The sequence below is a fragment of the Rattus norvegicus genome, unplaced genomic scaffold, assembly GCF_021556685.1.
Source record: "Rattus norvegicus strain SHRSP/BbbUtx unplaced genomic scaffold, alternate assembly SHRSP_T2T unassigned-0000154, whole genome shotgun sequence".
In the NCBI taxonomy this organism is placed as follows: domain Eukaryota; kingdom Metazoa; phylum Chordata; class Mammalia; order Rodentia; family Muridae; genus Rattus; species Rattus norvegicus.
Window position 1 is genome coordinate 2501 of NW_028238875.1, and position 8127 is coordinate 10627.

The window sequence follows — 8127 nt, forward strand, 5'->3', positions numbered from 1 at the left end:
TGTTTCTTTTTCTTTTTTTTCGGAGCTGGGGGACCGAACCCAGGGCCTTGCGCTTGCTAGCTAGGCAAGCACTCTACCACTGACCAACTGAGCTAAATCCCCAACCCCAGTACTATGTTTCCGCCCCCCCCCCCCTTTGGTTTACATTCAATTCTCTCTCTCTCTCTCTCTCTCTCTCTCTCTCTCTCTCTCTCTCTCTCTCTCTCTGTGTGTGTGTGTGTGTGACAGGGGAGGGTCGGCCAGTTGTCCCTTCCATTATAAGCAAACTGAAGGTATCAATTGGTCAGCTGAATAGTTCTCTGCTTTCCATTGTTCTCACCATCTCTCCAGTCGTATTTTTTATAAATATTGAATATTAAATATATGTGGGGGGGGGTGTGGCTGTGTGTGCATGAGTTCCTAGGTACGAACCTGAGGGAGGGAGGGAGGGAGGAGGGAAGGAAGGAAGGGAGGGAGGGAAGGAAGGTCGACCAGTCAGCCTCCTTTCTTTTTTTTTAAAGTTATTTCCTCTTCTTTTCCAGAATTATTTATTTTGTGTCTATGAGTACACTGTAACTATCTTCAGACACACCAGAAGAAGGCCTCATCCCATTACCGATGGTTGGGAGCCACCATGTGCTTGCTGGGGATTGAAAACTCAGGACCTCTGGAGGAGCGGCCAGGGCTCTTAACCGCTGAGACATCTCTCCAGCCCTCTTTTTCCAGTTTTAAATAAGCCTCGTTAGTTGAGCGATCTGGGGAGTTGCTTTTCTTTCCAATTTGTGTGTGTGGGGGGGGGGGCAGCAATGGATCCAGTATCCAATTCCCCTTTCTCTCGATAACATCTTATTACAGTAAGATGGCTCGATTTCATTTGCAATTACTTTCTTATTCTAGACGAAGGTTGATGAATAAATCTTCTTGTCGCTCCATGAAGGAGGGAATAAAATAATATTTGGCTAGGTCTATATTCCTTCATTTTTATTTCTCTTTGTTTCTTGTCCTTTCTTTAAAAGAAAGAGGTCAACAAATCGGTGTGTACCACCACCACCACCACCACCACCACCACCACCACCACCACCACCACCACCACCACCACCACCACCACCGAGTTGTAGGGATCCATTATGGGCCCCTGTCTGTCTGCCTGTCTGATTCATTCGTGTTTATTTAAACGTCCTCCAATGATGGTTGTGCAGTGAAAGAAATGCGTGCCCGAGCTCGAGCTCGTGCGCAAACACACACACACACACACACACACACACACACACACCACACGGGGGGGGGGGCAATGGGGGGTGAGGAGGAGGAGGAGGAGGAGGAGGAGGAGGAGGAGGAGGAGGAGGAAAGCTTGGGTTGGGTGGTTTGAGGATTTGAAGGTTTAGCCCTGCAATGTTCCTTACAACTTAAAAACTTTGTGACACACAAAGCGATATTCATTTTCTCCTTCTACTTTTCACTCTGTAGACCAAGATGGCAGACTATATCAGCCTTTGTGGAATGTGACCTTGTATTGCTTTGCCCTACTCTGCTCTGCTCTGCTCTGCTCTGCTCAACTTAACAGACGTGTTTTTGCTTTTGTTTATGATTTTTGCTTGCTTGCTCGCTCGCTCCCATGACTTGACTGTGGTTTCCCTTTCTATTACAGCACGGTGACCAGACTGCCTTGGGGTAATCAGAAAGGAGGCCAGAAGCAGTCTTTTTTCTGACGCACTGAGACTACATACCAGCCGATTTGGAGGAAAAGATATCCCTCTCTCCCTCCCTCCCTCCCTCCCTCCCTCCCTCCCTCCCTCCCTCCCTCCCTCCCTCCCTTCCTCCTTGACCCATTTTCCCTCTTTCCCGATACACTCAATAAATTTAAAGTAAATCAATGAATCAAGTCTCTAGTAATTTATTTGTTGGGATTTATTTGTTGGAAATTATCCCTCCACACCTTCGCCCCTCCCCCCACCACTCGAGGATGTCTCCCTGGGGGGGGGGGCGGGGGGGTTGGGTGGACTCGTGTAGGCATACCTCTCCTCCCTTGGCTTTCCGGTCCACTTCGCTCCAGCATACCTAACTCTTTGGAAATGGTAATAGAGTTCATGACACACCCTCACAGAGAGAGGAAGAGTCCGATCGTTCACTGATTCGCTCTCAGCCAGCCTCGCCCTGACAGCTCAGGCATGTCTAAATCCGAATGTGGGCAATATTTACATGACTTGACTTGGTGCTTCTAACTTTTTCTCTCTCTTTTTTTTTTTCTTCTTTAGTATTTTTTTCTTTACCCTACAAACAGCACACTGCAGCTGTCTTCGGACACACAGCAGATCGATCCCATAACAGAGGGTTGTGAGCCACCATGGGAATAGAACTCAGGACCTCTGGAAGAACACATTCAGAACTCTTAACTGCTGACTCCATTATTTCCGATTAATGTTTAATGTTTATTTTATTTTATTTTATTTTATTTTCGGAGCTGGGGACCGAACCCAGGGCCTTGTGCTTCCTAGGCAAGCGCTCTACCACTGAGCTAAATCCCCAACCCCAATGTTTAATGTTTAAATAAATAAACCTTGTAAAGAAATTAAGCATCTTAAAACCATAGGCATGTGCATCCCCTCCTCATTCGTTCATTCCCTCGCTCATTCATTCAGACAGACAGACAGACAGACAGACAGACAGACAGCAACCAAAGTCTAGCCTTTAACAAAGCAAGAAAGCATACCCTGCGGGACGCACAGATGAATTCCTGAGGCTTACCCTGCAGAGCTTACATGAGGCTTAGTAAAGGACTGACCTGACAACAGCTACCTACATACGTTGAAAAGTCTACCTGGTATTGACGGATGATGACAAACTGTATGTGTGATACAAAACTGTATGTGTGGTTCCCCTTATAACTCATCTCGAAGAGCCCAGCTGTTGGGGCTCGTTCTTTTGGGGGGAAATGGAGGCTTTTCATCTTTCCCAAAGCTCCTCCTAGATCCTTTCTGTCCATCTGTCCATCCGTCCGTCCGTCCGTCTGTCCGTCCGTCCGTCCATCAAATTCTACCCTAGGCCTGCCCTTAGGTTGGTGGTCGTCCATTGAGTGCTAGTGACTTCTGACTTGTCTCTGTCTTCCCCTCTGAGAACTGTATTTAGATCTGATGCAGGCACGCAGGCAGGCAGGCAGGCAGGCAGGCAGGCAGGCAGGCAGGCAGGCAGGCCCTCCCTCGTTTTGAAACAGACAGACAGACAGACAGACAGACAGACCAAAGGGTCAATGACTGACTGCACTTAAAGGGGCTGTTGACTCCTCTTTGGAGTTACCGCTGTTTAAAACTTGCTTGATAAAATAAAGTCATCGAATCCAAACTACGCAAAGGGGACACTATAACAAATTACGACTGCTTGTGTATATAGAAAACAGGGTTTTTTCTTTCCCTTATTCCATTATGTATGTTTGCTTTTCTTCAAGAATAAAACCGGCTAGGTGGTGCCTCGGAGACTTTTTTTTTTTTCCCCCCAGGAGTCCCTTCGGGCCCTGCCAGCGGGAGCCTGGACCTCTGAGGCCAGAGAGGGTGTGCTGTATCCCCGGCTCGCTCCCTCCCTCCTGGGATCAATCTAAAAAATGGACAGTTTTGGACACAAGCTTAAGTAATGTTCAGCTCATTCATGCAAGAGAGATGTAGGAAGGACAACACCCCCACCCCCACCCCCACCCCTACCCCCACCCGACCAAATAATACCCTAACCAATAAAAACTAGCTCCTTACTCCTCCGCCTGAGGATTTCTGCGGTCTCATGGTTTGTTCTTGGTTGTTGTTGTTGTTGTTGTTGTTGTTGTTGTTGTTTTGTTTTGTTTTGTTTTGTTTTGTTTTGTTTTGTGTTTTTCAGACTTTAAGACAAATGTAGGGGTTGGGGATTTAGCTCAGTGGTAGACCGCTTGCCTAGGAAGCACAAGGCCCCGGGTTCGGTCCTCAGCTCCGAAGAAAAAGGAAGAAAAAAACAAAAACAATAAGACAAATGCTTGTTGTGATTCTCATTTCATTTCAAGGCTGCTATTCTCTAAATCAGAAGGACTCCCTTACAATTCTTCATGGGTAAACTTGCTTTACATCCCTGACATCAACAACAAAAAGAATTCAGAAAGTGGTGATGGACCAATCTGTTTGGGTGTTTCTTGCCTGCTTGACCTTGACTCGCACAAGAGAGCATAGAGAATAAAATAAAGTAGGTGGATGGAGAGATGGCACCGTCGTTAAGAGCACTGATTGCTCTTACAGCGGTCCTGAGTTCAATACCCAGCCAACACATGGCGGCTTGCAACCATCTGTAATTGTCAATCATGCCCTCTTCTGGGGTGTCTGAAGACACCTACAGGGTACTCGAATAGACATAAAACAAACAAACAAACAAACAAACAAACAAATCTTTAACAATTAAAAACAAAAAGAATAAAATAAAGCGAAGGACCCGCCTTGGAGACCTGCCCGGTATTGCTCCAGAGTCTACTTTTTAAAACACAGAGGTAGGGGTTGGGGTTTTAGCTCAGTGGTAGAGTCCTTGCCTAGCAAGCTCAAGGACCTGGGTTCAGTCCTCAGCTCTGGGAGAAGAAAAAAAATACACACACACACACACACACACACACACACACACACACACACACACAGAGAGAGAGAGAGAGAGAGAGAGAGAGAGAGAGAGAGAGAGAGAGAGTTTGACAGCAATAAAAAACAAAACAAAACCACTTTAAAATACAGAGATGTAAGGATACTCAGAGGGCTCAGAGGAAGCAACCAAGTGTTTGTTATATGGGTGCCAACAATATGGTTCATCTCTTCTTCTCTTCCACGTGGCATGGTGGCCAAGGTGGTGGGGAAACCACACAGTGAAAGGAATTGAACTACAGCACACAAGCAAGTCTCCCTCCCAGACATGAATAAAACTGAAATTAGGCTAAATGTACAATGAAAGGAAGCCAGGTGTTCGTGCATGTCTTTATTTCCATCATTCAAGAGGCAGAGGTGTTTAGAACTGTGTCTCTGTGAGATAGAGGAAGGCAGGCAGGCAGGCAGGCAGGCAGGCAGGCAGGCAGGCAGGCAGGCAGGCAGGCAGGCCTGATCTAGGTACTGATTTCCAGGTCTATGTGCAGACACCCCTGACTCAAATAAAGGAGTGAAAAGGAAAAAAAAATACAATTCACCTGGAAGGGTCAGCCAGCCATCAGATGCAGTGAACTAGAAAATTGGGATTCTCAACTGAGGCCTGTTCCCTCCCTCCCTCCCTCCCTCCCTCCCTCCCTCCCTCCCTCTCTCCCTTCCTTCCTTCCTTCCTTCCTTCCTTCCTTCCTTCCTTCCTTCCTGGCTTACAGACAGCCAGGTCCAAGCCCAAAAGAGTCCAGCAAGGAGCTTAGAGACTATGAGAGAGTGCACAGGTGTTCTAGGGAGGAATCAGCTCACCACCCAGCATCCCCATTTGGGTTCTTGTGCAATCGACACAGGGAGATTGACAATCTGGAATTTAGTGAGAAATCAAACAAGGGACACAGAATGCAAAATATTTATTTACACAGCAAGTGGGTCAGTTGGATTAGCAAGCTAGGACACCCACCCCCGACCCCATCCCAGCCCCCTACCACTGCCGGGTCTCCCTTCCTTGTTATCCCTTTCTCATGCCTCCCTCAATATGGGCACACAGGACCAGGAACATGTTTCTCTCAAAAACGCGTTTTCTGCTGTGAACTCAGTCTGGCAGAGAGTGAGTGGGTGAAGGATCCCTAAAGACCAGAGGGTTTATTAGAGGAAGGCTACCTCACAGTGTTCTTCACACCAGGAACAACAACAACAACAACAACAACAACAACAACAACAACAACAGCAACAGCAACAGCAACAGCAACAGCAACAGCAACAGCAACAGCAACAATGAATCAACAAATGGTGGACAGGAGATGAGCAGGGATGCTGGGGGGATGGGAGGGAGGGTAGGGCTGGTGAATCTGCACCTCCCTGAAGGTCTGCCTGTGAAATACTGGTTGATATATGCCTAGTTGAGGACAATATTCCCCTCTCCTGTGGTTTTCAATGGGACATGACTTCATTGCCAGAGACTATGGAATTGTTTCCATTTTCCCCTTCAAGAACTGTGTTTAGATCTGTTACAGACAGGCTCTGGGTTTTGAAACAAACAAACAAACAAACACACACACACACACACACACACACACACACACACACACACACAACGAGAGAGAGAGAGAGAGAGAGAGAGAGAGAGAGAGAGAGAGAGAGAGAGAATAGAGAAAAACAGAGACAGACACAAGAGAATTTGATCTCTCTCTCTCTCTCTCTCTCTCTCTCTCTCTCTCTCTCTCTCTCTTTCTCTCCCCCTCCCCCCTCCCCTAGTTTCTCAGACTGGGTTTCTCTGTATTCGTCTGTAGGGCGGGAAGGACTGAAACTCTCAGATTCACCTTTCTCTGCCTCCCTAGTGCTGCTTTGATGGTAGTTTGGGGAGATTGGGATAGGAAGTAAAAAAGCTTGAGTGCTGATATCAAAGCCTCCCCTCCCCCCCACATGCATGCATGCATACACACACACACACACACACACACACACACACACACACACACACACACACACACACCCCTACCTGTCTCCTTCACACAGTTATTAAAAACTTTTTAACTGTGATTTAGAAAGTGTCTAGGGCTGGAGAGATGGCTCAGCGGTTAAGAGCACCCGATTACTCTTCCAGAGGTCCTGAGTTCAATTCCCAGCAACCACATGGTGGCTCACAACCATCTGTAAAGAGATCCGAAGCCCTCTTCTGGTGTATCTGAAGACAGCTACAGTGTACTTATATATAATAAATGAATAAATCTTTAAAAAAAAAAAAAAAGTGTCTAGATCATAGCTTCAGAGTCAGCACATCCTCTCCATACAGAAGACACTGACTGACTGACTGACTGACGGACGGACGGACGGACGGACGGACGGACACACACACACACACACACACACACACACACACACACACACACACAAATACATATTTATATATTTAAAATGATGCTTAAAAAAAACCCGTCTTCCTGTATAACGGAGGTTTAAAGGGAATCTGGCTGACAGCACGTTTTTGTGGTGTTTTAATTCCTTTTTTTTTTTTTTAACCAAATAGGAGGGAGATCTGTTGTCCCTTTTATTAAAAGCCAAAGTATTAAGTGGCGAGCCGATGTTTCAACTTTCACCATTCTGTTCCTTTCACCAAAAAGAGGGGGTTCTTTGGCTTTTCCTTTCCTTTTTGAAACAAAACCAGTTGGCCTAGCTTCCCTGTTCCTTTTCCCTCTTCCACGGTATGCTCGATGAAATAAAGTAAACAAATGAAGTTTCTAGTTATGTATTTGTTTGGGAGACCCGAACTATCTCTCAAGAGAGAGTTGCGGGTGTTGGGGATTTAGCTCAGTGGTAGAGCGCTTGCCTAGCAAGCGCAAGGCCCTGGGTTCGGTCCCCAGCTACGGAAAAAGAAAAAAAAAAAAGAAAAAAAAAAAAAAGAAAGAAAGAAAGAAAGAAAGAAAGAAAAGAAAAAAAGAAAAGGAAAAAAAAAAGAGCGAGTTGCATCTCCCCGCCGCCCCCCCACACACAAGGCCTCCTCCCTGTATGTGGGGGGAGGGGGAGGGGTGGACAGGAGCTAGCTGAGAGGGGGTGGGGTGGGGCGGGGCTGGAGAATATGCAGGTCCCTGAAGGTCAGTCGGGGAAATACTGCTGCTGCCCTAGCACGCTTCAGTGCCTCTTTAGAGTTTAGAGTTTTCTAAAGTTTTCTGCCTGAAATCAGCGAGTGATGATTTCACTGTGAAATGATGTCTGATCATCGCTCTCGCTGTCCTGTCAGGGCTCCGGCTCCTGGCAAATGTCTGACTGAAGGAAACCTTAGTTAGACTCACACCCAGCTGTTTGGAAATGGTAATGGAGTTGATAGCACACCCTGGGGGAAAGAGGCAGACTCCCTTTTTGCTCACTCTCAATTCCCAGCCTCGCCCTGCCAGCTCGGGGATTTCTAAGTAAGGGTGAATCTGGACCATATATGTACAGGGTTTGGCGTTTCTGATTCATGTTTAATGTTTAGTTAAATAAAGCTTGTCAAGGGCTGGAGAGATGGCTCCGAGGTTAAGAGCACTCACCGCTC